This window comes from Silene latifolia, chromosome 7 (genome assembly GCF_048544455.1).
Source record: "Silene latifolia isolate original U9 population chromosome 7, ASM4854445v1, whole genome shotgun sequence".
In the NCBI taxonomy this organism is placed as follows: domain Eukaryota; kingdom Viridiplantae; phylum Streptophyta; class Magnoliopsida; order Caryophyllales; family Caryophyllaceae; genus Silene; species Silene latifolia.
The window spans coordinates 94,920,895-94,939,727 of record NC_133532.1 but is presented as its reverse complement, the minus strand read 5'-3'; positions in this window follow the sequence as shown (position 1 = coordinate 94,939,727).

Here is an 18,833-nt window from a genome sequence, read left to right as displayed (position 1 = left end):
AGAGGCGCAAAGACTGCTGCGCGTCTATTCCCTGAGGAGGTTTCCTCGTCAAGAAAGATTTCGCGTTTGAGTTATGGTAGGACGGAAATAATTCGATTATCTTATGAATATTACGGGATATTATTTGCCAAAAGATAAAATTTATGAAATATGGAATAGAAATATCCGGAACATTCCGAAACATTCCGACTCGGGATTAACGGTTATCGAGAAAATGGAGACGGTTTTTGACCGGACCGAATGTACTCTAATTATCGCCAAAACGACCGTATCGGGACGTAGATGAAAATTAAGAGGTAGACATTAATATTTGAGCAAACCTTTGGATGATAATCTTTTAATCTGTCACAAATCGTTCCGCGAATCAAACATGCGGCCCAATCATCACCGGGTGGTTTGCGGGAGGTGCGAAATGAGGTATCTCTGAGCCCCCACTTTGACCGAGGCTTGGACAAGGCGAAAGTCAAAGTATAGCCATCAGGTCAATCGAAGATTACAACATGACGACTATGGCGACGCGAGGCGCTCATGGGGTTCGAACCAAGGACTGTCGTCGGGAACACTTTAGAGTCTGTCGACTATCGGGGAGGGACGTTTAAAGTCCATTAGACTACGTAAGGAAGCTCGCCAGCCATAAGAAGAGACCATACCTGAGACTTAATCGAACTTCGCGGGGAAACAAGAAATATTGAAAGCAGCAGGACGTCGGTAGAAATCGCTGGGAATCCGCTTGCGTCGGTCTCAAGCGAACTCGGCAAAAACTTGAGGTTGAATCTGCTCGCGTCGGTCTCAAACAAACTCTTGCTGGGGGAATATATTGATGACTAGGAACATCTTGATCGTCGTGGGAGAAATCTTGAGTGAGCAGTACTGCAAAATACTACTGCGCTGGAGACAGACGACTAGGAACATCTTGATCGTCATGGAAGAAATCTTGAGTGAGCAGTACTGCAAAATACTACTGCGCTGGATATAATGATCTTGAGCAATACTGCAAAATACTGCTGCGCCGGATAAAATGCGGGCCGGAACGAAAGAAAATCATCGAAACGGACCAAAAGAATATAATAGCGTTGAAGAAGAGGCGCACCAAAGATGGGCCCACAAACAACGAACTCATAACGAATTTTTGAAAATTCGTATGGAGGGAACACAAGGAAGAGGCGCAGGAAGAGCTGCGTCTCTTGGAAGAGGCGCAGCGCCTGCTGCGTCTTTTCCCCAATTTGGCTATTTCCGCGTAAAAACGCGAAATCAGAAGGATTATATTCATTATTTCGAAACATAATTCTTTCAATTTCTCTCTCAAATCTTCACCATTTCCGTCGAGGTTTGATCCAAAAGCTTGCATTAAACATGACTAATCGAGGTATGTGTCTTAATCTTGCATCAATCATCTACATTTGTTGAATTTTGAGCCGCGAAAATTAGGGTTTCCGACCCTTTTGATCGAAAATTTGGGGCTTTTCCCCCAAATGGATTTGCTATGCCAAATTGATGCTAGAAATGGATAGTAGACAATGTTAGGAACATAACCATGTATTTGCTTTGAATTTTCATCGAGTTTTGAGCCCTTGAGCGAATTTTGAGACGGTTTTACAGCTGAACCGTAAATTGCTTCGAAAATAGCCTTAGGATTGTCCATTGGCGATGAAACTTGTTATTTGGGATCCTTGGATGATGGGTAAACTTTCTACCATCTCGGAATTTTGGTTCGTGACAACTTTTTCAGGACACCTTTCTAGGGCATAATCGCCGTTATAACGAAATGCTGCCGAATTTTCGACTTGAACCTGGAACTAGGCCTTGACTTGGACTTGACTTGACCCAATTTATCACATGAGTGATTGGGTTGGTGGGAATATGGCCAAAGATGGCATGGAAAGGACAGCTTTCAGGGCCCTGAGGGCTCGAAAGCTCCTTAACAAAGGCTTGTCGTCATGTGACGCGGCCTAAATTTACTTTAACGTTGCAGGTGATGAGGCTTCTACTTCTGGGAGGACTCCCATGGAGATAGACGCCAGTACTGTTGAGGAGGCTTTAGAGCAGGCCTTCGCCGTTGCGGTGATGGCCACTGGAGACGAGGCTCACGAGGAGGAGGCCGTCGAGGAGGAGGAGGCCCCGAGACGGGCCAACGTCAGGCGAGGAGGTCGTCAGCTGAGAGGAGCTCCTGCGTGGGCTGAGACCTGGGAGAGTAGGCACCTCGTGTGGGCTGCAGAGGGTCACCTGTCCTACAGGACGGTGAAGAGTTTGGTAAATAAGAATTCACTACTCATCACCTATTTTCTTTCATTCTTTTTGTCCAAACTTCTTGCAAATTTCATTCAAAACTAAAGATAGCTTTGTTTCAAATCATTATAGGAGGCCGGGAACATCAGGTCGTTCTCGGGTTACACGACAGCGATGGAGCACTACGAGCGACTGTCGGCGGAGGAGAGGGCCATGATCGAGCGTGGAGCGTTTGGTCCTCCGGTTTGGTCCTGGAGGGATATCGTGAAGAGGAAGTTGCGGGCTAACCTTAGCCTGGTCCGTGCTTTCTTGGATCGATTCTGGGATACGACTTCCACGTTTCACCTGCCTTTCGGTGAGGTGGGAGTTACTACGGAGGACTACGGCATGATTTCCGGTGCAGGTGTGGGACCGAGGAGATGGTGTGGCCGGAGAGCTGCTATGAGGGCGGATTCGGCCGAGGCGAGGAGATTGATTGGTCGGAACTTGTCGCCGAAGGTGTTGCGATCGGGTTTGGTACCAGTACCTACGTTCGAGACTACTTTGCGGGGAAGACCCTGGCGGTGACGGTCGATGGGAGGGAGACAGCTCCTCCTCCTTGTACGGTGAGCAGAGGGCTCGTCGTGGCTTTGGTGGTTCTGTCTTCGATTTACCTCGGAGACAAGGGCGAGAGGCTATCGACGAAGCTTCTTCCCTTTCTTTCGACCCGAGTTCCCTAGGGCGTTGGGACCGGGTCCGCTGGTTTTGCGGTCCTCATCCGCTTCATGAGGGCCATGGTTCGTCCGGAGTTGATGGAGAAGGGGACTTCTCCTGGCGCTGTCGGACCTGGGCTACTGTTGGAGGTATGAACCTTCCTTTAGACCAAAGTAAATTCCTTTCTTTATCGAATCACGAAAGATCGTCATTGATTATTCTGTTTTACAGGCATGGGTGTACTCTTACTTCCCGAGTCTCGCGCCCAAGAGGACAGAGCCGTTGGAGAAGGCCTATCCCGTGGTGAGGGATTGGGTGATGTGCCGGACGAAGAGCAAGCGCTCTTCTCACAATGTCTACCGGCGGGATGTGAACGCCCTTCAGCTGAGCAGCGTGAGTATCCCACTCGTATTTATATTTCTTATCCTTTGCTTTCACTTGATCATAGGAATGATCTTTGCTTTATCTTGTCGCAGTGGGTGCCCAGACCTTGGGCGGAGTATGCCGGAGCGCCTCCTTTTGTCGCTGAGGTCCTTCGACCTAGGAGCCCGAGTTTCTTTGTTGTGGACGTCGATGGGTCTGTGTGGTATCCGGGCGAGCGTTTGGCTCGTCGGTGCTCTCGGGCGCGTTGACGGTCCCATTGACCCTCCGAGGACGATGTTCGGGGAGCCCACCGAGGCCGAGAGGGAGGCGGACTGGGCCGGTGCCAGTGGCGACGGCCTTCTTCTGCCTGGCGAGGACTACTCGGCGTTCCTTTACGGGAGGTTGGCGTATTGGCCAGTAGTGGTGAGTATCTTTTACTTTTCTTTGATTTGATTTTGAGAATTACGACGAAAGATCGTCGATTAACGAGAACTATTTGTCCTTGCAGGAGGTCGAGGCGGCGGGCATCGAGCCCCCAGTGTACCCCGAGACTCTTTAGTACACTGACGCGACTGGGAGGACGACGATCTCCGAGTTGCGTGACTTTGACGTAGCTGTGACGGATGCTGGCCTAGACGACTGGCAGCATCTGATTCGGAGGGTGAGCCTCCAGCTTATATACCTTTCGTGTAAGAACACATTTGATTGAACTTGTTCACTTTATTGAGAATTTCTTTTGAAATGCAGGTCGCGCCATCTCGGTTCGTGGCGCTATGGAGGGTGGCCAACCGGCTACGAGCTACTGCCATCGAGGCACTCGTCGGTGGTCGAGGTCGTCAGGTATGAACCTCATTTGATTTCTTTTGATTTTTGATTTTCAGTTTTGTTTGAGTTGATTGACATGAGCCAATTTCTTGTTTACAGGGTGACCGCGAGCTGGAGCGAGAGTTGGCCCAGTCTCGGGAGGAGACGGCTCGCTTGTTGAGGGAGCTCGAGTTTCGGGATGCCGAGATTGCTGCTCTTACGGCGAGGGTTGCTGAGTTGGAGGGTGTCCAGCAGTAGTTTTGTGTAGTTTTGTACATTTGGACATCTGATTTTGAACGTTTTTGGACTTGTTTGGGCGCAAGCCCCGGTTGCTTGGACTTTTGGACTTTGTTGGGCGCAAGCCCCCGATTTGCTTGTACATTTGTATATATGATGGCCTGAGTGCCTTTGTTGCTGGGTTGTGTTGCTTGTACCTGCAGGTTAATTCTTGATCAGGTTTGGTAGACAATGGTTTACGCCGTCATGCTGCCGAAATTTACATGGAAATCTCACCAAAACATCCATTTTATACACATATGGTCTTAATTAGCGCAAAAATGAGACTCAAAAGGACACAAAAATGCAAAAAATTTGCCGGAAATGACCGGACGGTAGGGAGGGTTACCCCCTAAAAAAAAGAAAAAGAGAAATCTACAAGTGTAGAAATGAAAATGTTGAAATTCGTTAAAAAAATGAAGATTATTTTCTAAAAATGAAATTTACTTCCTAAAAATGAAAAAAAATGAAATTTATTTCCTAAGAATGAATGAATTAAAATAATAATAAAAAGAAGAATTAAGTGCGATGAAAATGGCGACGGTGTCGACGTTGCCTCGAAATGCGTGCCCGCGAATTTAGGAAACTTGAAACATGGTAAACTGCTCGTATTTTCCCAAAATAAAATCCCGTAGGAATAGGAAATTATTCGTTATAGAATTAGGAAAGATCCAAACGCGGAAATCGCAGAAAGTGAGTCTGGGGAAGAGGCGCAGCATGAGCTGCGTCCCTTTGAATAGGCGCATCAGGCGCTGCGCCTGTTCCCAAGCCGGTCTTTTCTGGCGGATTTTTGGAAACAACAATTAGTATAAATAGAAGCGTCGACGAAGCTTTAAATCATATAATTCTTCCGTCTCTTCTCCTTTAATCCACATAAAAACTCCCAAAATAAATTTTCAAGAGGAAATTGTCATCATGAATACTTTGGAGATCCGCTTGAAGGAATGGACTAATGAATTCTCGAATATTGAGAAGCACGACATGGGTGCTCATAACCTTGGGTCTCTATTGAGTTTGAAACTCATTAAGGTTGTAAAACCGTTCTTGGATGCTTGCCTTGACTATTGGGACCCAAATTATCATGTTTTCGCGTTCCCAGGCGGTAATATTTGTCCTTTTCCGGAAGAAATTGCTGCTATTGGTGGGTGGGACCCCGAGCATTTACCTGCCATTCCTTCCACTTCACAAGGGTATAAGAGTAAATTCAGAGACTTGCTCGGACTGACCAGACTTGAGGTGGATCGCTTAGTTACCCCGAAAGGCGTGAGAATGTTGGACTTTGTAGACCGATTCATTAACAGGGCCGACCCTACTGTTTCCTATGTTGCCAGGAGGAGGGCATTTGGCTTTTGTTTGTTGCATATGTATGTCTTCCACGGACACGTTGATGAAGATTTGCGAGGTGATCCCCGTCTTTTGGGTCTTATCGAGCAAATGGAGCTGCGCAGGAGCCCAGCTTGTTTATGCTTAGGGGAGATTATCTTGGGCTTGGATAATAGAAAATCCAACCGCGATCTGCCACTTTCGGGGAGTCCCGTCATCCTACAGGTAAAAGACACATTTCTTTTCTTTTCTTTTTTTTTTCATTCGTTTTTTTTTTTTCGTTTTTTTTTTGTTTTTTTTTGTTTTTTTGTTTGGGTGTCTAATACCTGCTTTTGGTAGGTTTGGCTTATGGAACGACTCCGACTGCTTGAGCCCCCAGTTCATGCACTTTCCTATCATTCCCGTATGATTGCGATGAGGACGCGGTTGTACATGGTGGACTTCACTCGGGTCTGTGATTATTGGAAGAACAAGCTGAAGAATGATGATGGTCCGTTGATTAGGTGGGTCGTACCGTGGTGGCACCTCAAGTCTGTCACTGGAGTGTCTTCTTTGGATCCCACTAGGTCCGTGCGCATTCCGGGATTGGAGTTCATGGTATGCATCTTTCCGGAAAGATTGATGAGGCAAGTTGGGCTGAAGCAGACTATCCCGTGGCTTGATACCGTTCCGCAGACTGCTATAGCGCTTACCACCGAGAGCCGAAGAGAGTGGGCCATTAAATGGGCCCAAAGAAACATGTGGTTCTTGAGCTTCTCCGCCAATGCTTTGTGGGTGTCAGATTCCTATCTGAGGTGGAGAAAGGCTGCAACTTCGGAAGAACGCGAAAAACTGAGGAAACGCGAGCCTGTTGACTACAAGGTGCGCGAAGGAGAGAAAGAGAAGGAGAAGCATCTGACAGAGGGAGAAGAAGAAGCTGGATTTCAGGTCATTCATCCTTCGAAGAAATCAAAGACTACTCCTGTTGCGGAAATGGTTGTTGGCAGGAATGGAAGAGTCAGGCCTCGAGAAAGACCGTTGGTGATTAGGTCTGAAGTGGTGCAAGAGCGTCCGGCTCGAGGTCGTGACAAGAAATATGACAAGAATGACAAGGGCAAGGGGAAGATGGAGGAATAGCCCGAGTCCTTATTTATTATTTGATTATTATTATTATTATTATTATTATTGTTGTAATAAAAAGGAGGGATTTTTAGAATCCTAGCCTATTCTATTTTTATTATGTAACGTACTATTATTATTGGAAAGCGAATGGAATAAAAAAGGTTGAATGGTTATGGAACCGTTGTGATTTTCTTTTATTATTCTTGTCGAATTTCAAATGCAATGCAAATGTCCTTCTATTTACATTTTAGATATATTGGGTTGAATCCCGTGAAGGATTGCCTACGTATTCACTTAAAAAAAGCAAAATCAAACCCTTGCGCGTAGTTCAAGTAAATGTAAAAGAATAATTGTTCTAAGCAAGAGCTTGTAATGAACATAGAAAATAAGCATGAGCTTTTGCTTGTTCTCAAGGTGCGAATTTAGTTTATTTGATGATATGAGGATGACAAATTTGTCAGAATGCAAGAGCATGGTGACACTTAGCTTATTTCAGCTTGGCCAGGGGCCGTTTATTTAGTGCCACAAGAGCGACACATGGGTTTACGCGAGGCGCGTGTGTGGTCCTAATCTAGGCATAGTATCGTTTCAGTTGGTCAAGGTTTGTGGGGTTTGAAAACTCATTCCCATCTAGGTCTATGATTCTAACCGCACCCCCTGGGAGTATGGATTTGACTAGATATGGTCCGGCCCAATTAGGTTTGAATTTTCCCCTTGGGTCGACAGGTAAAAGAGCTCTAACCGATTTGAGTACTAAGTCTCCTTCTTTGATGTTTCTTGGCCTAACCCTTTTGTTGAAAGCTCGTTTGATACGGGCTTGATATGTTTGGACATTATGTAGGCGCGTAGCCTACGTTCATCCAGGAGGATGAGTTCTTCATATCTATCCTTCTTCCAATCGGCTTCAGGGATTTGGCTTTCGAGTAGAATACGTAAGGATGGTATTTCTAGCTCGATTGGTTGTACGGCTTCCATGCCGTAGGTCAAATAGAAAGGAGTGGCCCCAGTGGGCGTCCTAACTGATGTACGATACCCCCACAAAGCAAAGGGTATCTTGCTTGGCCAATATCTATAGTTGTCAGTCATTTTCTTGAGAATTGTGACAACGTTCTTGTTTGCCGCTTCTACCGCGCCGTTAGTCTGTGGTCTATAGGGCGAAGAGTGGTGATGCTTAATCTTATATTTGGCTAGCAATTGCTCGGTTTCGGCTTGGAAGTGTGACCCATTATCGCTGATGATCTCATGTGGGCAACCATATCGACAGATGATGTTGTTTTGTATGAACTTTGCCACATTTTTAGCCGTAAGACTAGTGTAGGAAGCCGCTTCTACCCACTTGGTGAAATAGTCAATTGCCACTAGAATGAAACAGTGACCTCCTGTTCCGGCTGGGGTTATCTTTCCGATTATGTCAATTCCCCATGCAGAAAATGGCCAAGGAGATGTCATCGTGTATAGCAACGAAGGAGGGACATGTTGCACATTCCCGAAGATTTGACAATTGTGGCAATGTCTCACGTATTTGATGCAATCGGATTCCATTGTGGTCCAATAATACCCTAAGCGTGTGATTTTCTTTGCCATCATGGGCCCACTCATGTGGGGACCGTATTCTCCGTCGTGGACTTCTTCCATCACCTTTCGTGCCTGTGAATGATCAAGGCAACGTAGGACTACACCAAGAGGTGTTCTTTTGTATAACTCTCCTTGCATCAGAATGTATTGGGAAGCTAATAGGCGTATAGCACGTTGTCCCCTCTTGTCCATATCTGGTGGATAGGTACCATTAAGCTTGAAATTCAGGATTGTTTGGAACCAGGGTTCCTGTGCGATTTCTTCTTCATCGGTGATTTGGTGGACATAAGCCGGCTCTGACCATCGTTCGATACACAAGGGCATGTCTATCATGTGATCTGGCATATTTATTAGAGATGCAAGTTTCGCAAGAGCGTCTGCAAATTGATTTTCCTCCCGAGGTAGGTGTAGGTATGTTACGTGATCAAATAATTGAGCGACTTGGTCTATCCTAGCTTGATAGGGTGCGAGGCTTTCGCTTCGGATTTTCCAGGATCCTGTAACTTGGTTGATGATCAGTGATGAATCCCCATGTACTCGGAGGTTTTGATACCTAAGCTACCGCATTTGGTAGTCCAATGAGACAAGCTTCATACTCTGCAGCGTTGTTTGTCACCTCGAAGTCGAGTTTGACAGCAATCGGTGTATGCTCACCTTCAGGAGAAATGAGCAACACTCCTATTCCGAATCCTCTTAAATTTGATGCCCCATTAAAGTATAGATCCCAGGAGTCTACATCTGTTTGAAGTATATCCTCGTCGGGAAATGACCAAGTATCTATGGTTTGTGCGTCGTTGATAGGATTTTCTGCGAAGAATTCGGCGACGGCGCGACCTTTTATGACTTTCAGTGGGACATATTTGAGGTCGAATTCTGAGAGCATCAGAGTCCACCTTGCAAGACGTCCGTTGAGGACGGGTTTCTCGAAGAGGTATTTTACTGGATCCATTTTGGAATATATTTTGACGGAGTAGCTAAGCATGTAGTGACGTAGCTTCTTCGTTGCCCACACAAGAGCGAGGTATGTCTTTTCGAGTTGCGAGTATTTGCACTCATACTCCAAGAACTTCTTACTTAGATAGTAAATAACTCTTTCTTCACTTCCTACAGTTTGAGCCAGCATAGCACCCATGGCAGTTTCAGTTACTGTGAGATATAAACCAAGAGGTTGATCTCGTTGCGGTGGCATGAGCACTGGTGGTTTAGCCAATATCTCCTTGATTCGGTCAAACGCCTTTTGACAATCATCATCCCACATGGTGTGGTCTATTTTCTTGAGTTTCTTGAAGATAGGCTCGCAAATCATCGTGAGTTTTGATATGAATCGACTTATGTATTGTACTTTTCCCAGGAATCCTCTGACTTCTTTTTCTATTTGAGGTTGTGGCATTTCGATCAGAGCTTTGATTTTTGAGGGATCTATTTCTACACCGCGTTGGCTAACGACGTATCCCAGGAGTTTTCCGGATGTTACCCCGAATGTGCATTTCTGAGGATTGAGTCTCATGTTGTACTTTCGTAGCCTCGCGAAGAACTTACGAAGGTTTGCAATATGTCCCTCTCTTTCCTTGGATTTGACGATCATGTCATCTACATATACCTCAACTTCTTTGTGCATCATGTCATGTAGGAGTGTAGTTGCGGTGCGTTGGTATGTAGCTCCGGCGTTGATCAATCCGAATGGCATCACTGTGTAGCAATATGTTCCCCATTGGGTGACAAATGCGGTCTTGTGCATATCTTCCATGGCCATCTTGATTTGGTTATAACCCGCATATCCATCCATGAAGGATAGTAATGCGTGGTCTGCAGTATTGTCCACCAATATGTCAATGTGAGGTAGAGGGAAGTCATCTTTCGGACTCGCTTTGTTCAAGTCCCTGAAGTCAACACAAACACGGATTCTCCCATCTTTTTTGGGCACAGGTACTATGTTAGCTACCCAGTCAGAATACTCGGAAACTTTGATGAACCCGGCCTTGAATTGCTTGTCCACTTCTTCCTTAATCTTTAGAGCCCATTCTGTTCTCATTCGTCGAAGCTTCTGTTTTACAGGTTTGAAACCTGGCTTAATCGGAATCCTATGTTCGGCGATATCCCTGTCGATCCCTGGCATGTCTTTGTAGGACCAAGCGAAAACGTCTTTGAATTCATTTAGGAGGTCTATGAAATCGGCCCTTTCGGTAGAGCTCAAGGTAGTCCCTATCCTAAGTTCTTTGGGTTCTAATTCGGTTCCTACGTTGATGGGTTCGGTATCTTCTATTACTGGTCCCCCTTCCCCTTCTTGTAATATTTCTTTGGCTACGTAGGGAGGTATTTCGGTCAAGTCTGGGTCTTGGTCATCCTCAGTATCATCATAAACAGAATTGCACTCGAAAGAACACGAGAGGGAAACAGAACCTGATTTATTCATATTAAGATTTGAGTAAAGTTGAAACAAAGAAGCCAACTGATCCATGGTCAGTGGCGGCAAAGGGACAGTAGTTGGGACATTTCCCGAACTACCGTGACTACTCGAGGCTAAGCTAGGAGAAACGAAGGGAGTGGGGATGACAACGGGGGTAGATTCTCTAATGACTCCTCTAGACTCCGACTCTGACTCCGACTCCGACTTGAACTCGTCGTCTTCCGGTTCTCCTTTGAACATCTCTCCTTCTCCAGTGGTGAGCTTGAAGAGCCTTCCTTGGTTGTTGGTCCACTTGATAGATTTTCTCCATCCTTTCTGGTGCTTTGTGTCAGTTCCCAGTGTGGTAATGATCTCATCTATGATGCTTTCAGCGCTCTTGATTAAAGGAAGATCTTGGAGGTAGACATCTTCCTCACTATCTGTCCATATCCCATTAATGACCTCTTCTTTCGGGGAGATAAGATACGAGCAATCTAAGGTAGATTCGTCACTTGTAATCACTAGAACTCCAAGAGGATTCTGAGTGTTGTGGGGCTTACCTCCTGGTGGAATTGGAAGTCGACCATCTTCAATCATATCTTGAAGCACGTGTTTCAACTTGTAGCATTTTTCTGTGTCGTGCCCTTTGCCCCTATGGTACTCACAGTATGAATTTTCATCCCAAAACTTGGACTTCTTTTCGGGTTCGGGAGTAGGTCCAATGGGTTGGAGTTTACCTTGTTTCATTAGCCTTTTTAGAGCGTTGGAGTACGTATCCCCAAGGTTTGTGAACTTCCTTGGTGGGGTAGTTTTCTTGGATGGCTCGACAAGGTTAACCTCATCGGTCTTGCTAGTAGAGCCGTATGAACGACTTGTGGACCCTTGATATCCTCGACCTACCGTTTTGGACAAGAGTCCTTTACGGATGTCATCTTCAATTCGTGTCCCTAGTACGGTTAAGTCCTTGAAAGTCTTGATGTTTTGATATCTCAAATGACTGGCATATATGGGTTTGAGATTATCCACGAACTTTTCCACGAGAGTAGCCTCATCCGGGCGTTCAACTAGTTGAGTACTAGTCTTCCTCCACCTACTTAGGAAGTCGGTGAATCCTTCTTTGTCATTTTGGGTAAGAACCTCTAGAGTACGCATGTTGACTTGGATCTCGGCATTATCCGCGTATTGTTTGGAGAACTCGATTGCGGCGTCCTCCCAAGTAGCGACCTTCTTGTGATCTAAAGTGTAGAACCATTGCTTTGGGATGGTGTCAAGAGATGAAGGAAAGATCCTTAAGAACATCTCGGGTTTGATGCCTTTGATAGACATGTAATCTTTGAAGGCGCGGATGTGGTTCAAAGGGTTCTCATGTCCCTTGAACTTAGGGATATCCGTCATGCTAAAGTTAGTTGGCAATTTGGAATTGACGGCTTCATACTTGCGATTGTTTTCCCTATAAATGTCATCCCCCTTAAGGTACATCAATTGCTCCTCTAGGTATTGGAGTCTTTTCTCAGCTGCGGTTGTCCCTATGATTGGATTCTCATCTTTAGACTCGTCATCGGAAAATTGTAGTACTTCACCTTTAAGGGGAGGCAACCTTCCCTCTACATCAAAGATACGGCCTTCGATAAGTTCAAGGCGGTCATAGGTTTGTTCTTGAGTGATTTGCATTTGGGTTATCGCGGCTAGGATTCGATCATTACTTTCTTGAATTTGCTGGAGGTTTGTTTCATCACTTGACCCCAGGCATCTTGGAAACTGGATAAGAGATCGGCGACGAATCAAAACACGATCGACCATTCTATCACACTTGCTAAAAGAGGAGAAGTTTTGACTCGTGAAGTGGGTGTGCGCCACTTGTGTTGAGTGAGTTTTGAAGAAAGACAAGGTCTTTGAAAATGTGTGTCCTAGTCAACTGTAGTGTAGTTGTAGGAGTGGACTCGAAGTGAGGTTTTGAAAAGGGCTTGCGGCCCGAAATTTTGACGCGACAAAGGACGGAGTTTTGACCGGATTTTGCGCTAATTGAAGGCCCATTTTCGAAATTCTTGTTTGAAAATAAGGATTTTGATTTTTTGAAAATTCGTCATGGTTTTGTTTAGAAGTGGTGATCACGTAAGGTTTACACATTTACACAAGCATTATAACGGGATGCTGAGTGCATTTAAAAGGGTTTTGGTTTAAAGGGTAGGTTGCCATACCGAACCATCAAACCCGAAGTCTGTGGAGAGGCTCGTGCCAAACAAGAGTAAGGCCGATTCCTAGTCCATTTCCTCAAGTAGTGAAGGCCCTTGATACAAACAAGAGTAAGCATCATGGTATGGATGACGTCAATCGCTATCCATCCTTAGGCCCAAATAAGAATTAGGACCGTTTAGACGGGACGATTGGTCGAATGGGTTGGGTTGGGCCTAGGAAGGCCGAATAAACGATCTAGGAAGACCGAGTTATGAAAACCGACAATTGTCTTGTACAAACTTATTCCCTAACCTTGTTCAAGTTTCACCCTTGCTACACGTAAGTGTATGATCCCAATGAGTCGCCAAACCGTGGACAGCGGGCCGCCCACGGGGGCGCTTGGTGAGAAACGGGGACAAGCGTTTGCATTTTGTATGGAGTCGCCACCAATTTTTATGGGAAATTGGAACCGTTCGAATACCTCGTGTCATGTCAAGACACAAAGTAGTGACATGAACACTAAGCAATCGTTACCCTTAGCATTCTATGTCTAGAATGACTCTCGTGGATGCCAATGAACACGGGTGCTCACGGAGATCTGGAGTAAGGGGTGAGGGTACGTATTAGGAAGCTCTTTTGATCGAACACCTAATCCCGCCCGCCTCGATAGTGGCCTCTACTAATGATTAGGGAAGTTATTCGTACTTGATATATCGTCGGCTATATGCATGCAATGCAACATCCATAGATTAATCCTAGCATGTGAAGATTAACTAAGTCGGTTGACATGTAATTAGCAAACAATTAATGTCGAAGCAGGATTTAAGTTCAATTACATGTGAGAACATTCAAGCAATAGGAGAAATACAATAACTATAAACTACAATAATGAAAATTACAATAATTACATTGGATAGGCGATTTATGTCGAAAATACCTTTAAAACGGATGATTTGAGAAAAAGGAATAAAAGAAATAAACGAACGGGAATTAGCGTGATATTACGGATAATAGTTAACCAATACATGGACTAATTAATTACGTCAAGGCAGAAAAGGAGTTCAGAGGCAGAACTCATCCTGGAACAGGCGCAGCAGATCGCGCCCCTGGAAGAGCGCGCGGCGATTCTTGCGTCTGTTCCAAGGGTGAGTTCTGGCTGTGAAGCCGGAACTGCAAACCGTTAATGTCGATTGGTAAATTTGATGATTGATTGATAATATTTACTCGGATGAAAGTGATTAACAGGTTAATTACATGTGAACGATGGTCATAAAAACGATAAACATGAATGAGATGGAATTAAGATGAATTAATTACATGATGAAGCGATGTTAATAAACTAACTAAATAATTTATTTAGATTAAACATGATGAATGTGACGAATTAACAATGAATATGGATGCAAATATATCAAAGGCGAATTCCAGAAACTCAATATGAACGAATTGAATCTCTAAAATCCGGGTTTGAATTTAATGACGAAAACCCGCAAATATTGATTATTTAGGATTTAAGTCGGACGTATGATGATTAAAACAAGTTAATGATGATGATTAATATGATACAATATACATGTGAATTATCAATGGCGATTATGACGAAGAATTTAAGGAAAACGAATGAAAACAAATAAACAAAGACGAATTACGAGAGAGGACGGCGGGAAGAAGAAAAGAAGCAGAGGCTGCGGCCCTCACGAAGAGGCGCAGCAGAGGCGCGCTCCTTCAAGAGGCGCGCAGCGATTCTTTGCGTCTTTTCTCGACGTCGCTTCATGGAAATCCGCAAAAACAGAGTTTTAAAGCACGGTTTTAGAAATCGGTTTTAATGGTGTTTTCGACATAAACTTTACAATTGATAATACAATAAATAAAATACAATAAATAAAGAATTATACACCCTCAGACTTACATGTTGAATTTTAACGAGATGAACTAAGATATCGACTAGTGAATGCTCGACACGAATGCAAAGAGAGTGCCCTCGTAAAAGGAAAACGATTGATTAATTAAGTTGATTGAGCGTAGTTGGTCAAATTGGTCGGTCATGCAACGGAGAGGCTGGTACCCGGAAAGATCCGAGCTTACGTGGTCGGAAGTCCAAGCAAGTAGGCGCCAATTAGTAAGAACGAAGTCTAGAATGCAAAGGGAGAAGAGAAGGGCGGACACTCGCGTGAGAAATATGAGGAACGAAAGCTCCTATTTATACTAATCACACGACGGAATAGGGTTTCGGAGACTCTTTGGAAGTGAATCTCGGAAAGATATGAAAAAGATACGTAAATCATGCGAAGAAGGGCCTGGGAAGAGGCGCGCAGCCCATCTGCGTCTCTTGGAAGAGGCGCGAAGATCTCGCTGCGTCTATTCCCGGAGGTTTCCTCCTCGATGAAGAAAGATTTCGCGTTTGAGTTATGGTAGGACGGAAATAATTCGATTATCTTATGAATATTACGGGATATTATTTGCCAAAAGATAAAATTTATGAAATATGGAATAGAAATATCCGGAACATTCAGAACATTCCGACTCGGGATTTAACGGATTATCGAGAAAATGGAGACGGTTTTTGACCCGGACTCCGAATGTACTCTAATTACTGCCAAAACGACCGTATCAGGACGTAGATGACAATTAAGAGGTTGACATTAATATTTGAGCAAACACTGGACGATAATCTTACGAACTGTCACAAATCGTTCCGCGAATCAAACATGCGGCCCAATCATCACCGGGTGGTTTGCGGGTGGTGCAGAAATGAGGTATCTACAGGGTTCCACGGAGGGCGAAACTAGGGCGTGAAGCCACTCCCGCAAGTGACTCCACTCAGCCGAGAACGCATCTCGAGAACCAGAGACAGCCAATCACAACCATTAAACAGCAATCAAAACCAACAACCGTCACAATACGAATACGATAATATTCAACAATCACATAACACCAACCATGCATCATGGGACTAATACTGAGTAGGGAAACCCTACCTGGAATGCAACACAAACATCAGACGATCTAGCAGCTGTCTCAAAACCTTTCCTCTACGAACCCTTCTCCTATACACATAATCATATCATCACTACCACATCAACAAAAACATAGAAAACCCCCAATCCCAAAATTAGGGTTTTACCAACTCTAACGAAACAGTATAAAAATTATATGTAAAGCTTACCCTCGACACAAGGATCACAACGGTGTAAAGAACGATGAAATCCGACACCTCTAGCTCCGGGATTTGCTAATGATGCGATGACAGACAAACTACGTAACTCCTTTTCTCCTCACTTAGGTTTTAGAATAGATAAAAGAAACTAAGAAAAGTGACGGGCACCCTTTTATACTTATCTCGCATCATTTAACAAAACCCGACAAAACATCCCCCGTAAACCGGCTACTCGATCGAGTAGCTGAGGTACTCGATCGAGTGCCCCCTTACTCGATCGAGTATCAAGGTTACTCGATCGAGTACCCAACAGGTCAGAAACTATTTTTAAAACGCAACACACCCTTACTCGACAGAGTAAGGCCTACTCGATAGAGTACCCAGAGACTCATAAAACCGTAGTATTACAGTCTTCCCTCCTTAAAAAGAACTTCGTCTCCGAAGTTCAACCCATACTCAAAAACAAATATACTAACTCGATCAAGACACAACAACGTGACTAAGAATTCAAAACAAAACTCCAACCCAAACATGAACTCGTAACACCAACTCCACTAACTATTCCTACCTCCACAACATGGCTCACGATATTGTATCAACTCCATTATATCTCTCTCAACACTAACTCCATACACTACCAACTAGCTCCGTAATATATCATCCAGAGCCAATCCAATATCAAAATACCCATAACATCAAACGGAATGTTACATTCTACCACCCTTAAAAGGAACTTCGTCCTCGAAGTTTACTCAGACTCATAACATCATTCTCCAACTGTAAACACTATATAAAATATTCCCACACTCTGAAGCATCACACTACTACAAGCACGGCCATGGCCTTTTATAAGTATCATCCACAAAAAAAATCCCTCCTTTACGCTACGCTAACACTCTACTTCCAATTATATTACAACATGCACCACCATGAAACTCTCTTTTATCGCATCCTACTCCTCTTAAGACAAATGTTACGTCCTCGTAACTCACTAATACTAAATCCTAGCTATATCGTCTCATTATCCTCATCACCACCGCATGTCAAAGATAACCACCTATAATCTAAACACTCGCCATGCATATATCCAAGGCTCTCTTACTTAAACATTTCTCATAACTCAACTCATTCGGTACACCACCTAACCTATACCATAAAACTCGTAGCAAAAACACTATACTAACTCTCCATTATTACTGCAAAACAACATACCTCTCTATGTAAAGCACCTATCTCCCAAAAGCATAACTCACGATCCACACTCGTTACGTACACTCACACTAGATCCTCAAGTTCTTTCCTTCATTACCGCAAAACTCATACATAACTTAACATGACACTAATTCCCCCAACACCCTACACTCACTATCTCAACAAAGGATTATGAACCACCTGCACCTTTCAGGTCATTACCACACATGTTTTACGAATCACTTGCCATTACCATGTCCACTAAAGCCTTATCTAGAACAAGATCAAAATTACTGTAACAACTTCTCACAACCGTGTCCCATCAACAGAATATCACTATACCATGACAACAACGAAAACATATACAACTCTATTTATATCATACTCTACCCTCATTCTCAAACTGAAACTTGTAAGAAACATCAGCAAACAAAACAACAGTCTATCTGTCCAAACTGAAACTCACAGGAAACAACAACAAACAAAACAACAATCTATGTATAACTGGTATGTACTTTCGAAAACTCATATCATAATCATCCCGCCTACTCCACCACAACCGGTGACGACATCACAACACCGCCACCAACAGCCACACCGCAGTGCGAAAATACCCGCATCACAACACTAAATATCGTGCCCGGATCACCACCCGAGGCACCACAACCACATCGATAGTCATCACAATTTACACAATCCCATAAGTACTGACTCAACATAACTTCTCGAATAAGAAAAAAAACTTACTCAAATCCACTTTACTAAATCACAAAGCAACATATTATATGAATTAAACAGATAATAACCTCATGAATATCATCCCCTTACCACATCACGGAATAACATATATCATGAATACATACAAGTATAACCAGTCATGCCAGATCAATAAAATTATTACCTTTTTGAATATCATTCAATTAAATTACCGTGCCCAACATATATTACAGAACATTCAGATACAACATTATAACTATCACACCATACCGCTTCTCGTGAGGTCACAACCTCACACCAACATTTATATACATCTTAGACCCATAATCACATCCAACTAGTCAATCCTGATCACGTAAGTTACCCCTCAACAAAGGTTACCTGTCGCCCGAGCTTAACTCGCATGCCCCTCATCACATTCTTTCATTCGCATAACCAAAGCACCTTCATACATACATAACTATACTGACTAACACTCACTATGAGAAACCGCCTCCTAAGACTATGTCTTATACTTCCTCACAACCATACCTATCAATTCAATCTCTACAAAATCAGCCTCTTTAGAATTGCCATCTTTCCTATTTATCATTAACCTTAACCACTAGCGACAACACCTCCACACAACTACCGTTCGTACATCAAACTTCTTACACTCATCTCTAAACATCACCGTTTCTTCCCTATCTTTGGTTATCATCCCCAATAACGAGCATCAAATCCATCAACAAAATTACCTCAACATTATTCCCAATACTATCCTTAATTGTATCATCATCTAACTCTCCACCAAAATCTCATATCCTGTAGATATTCTACCAACTTCTTACTTTCCTTAATTCCTCA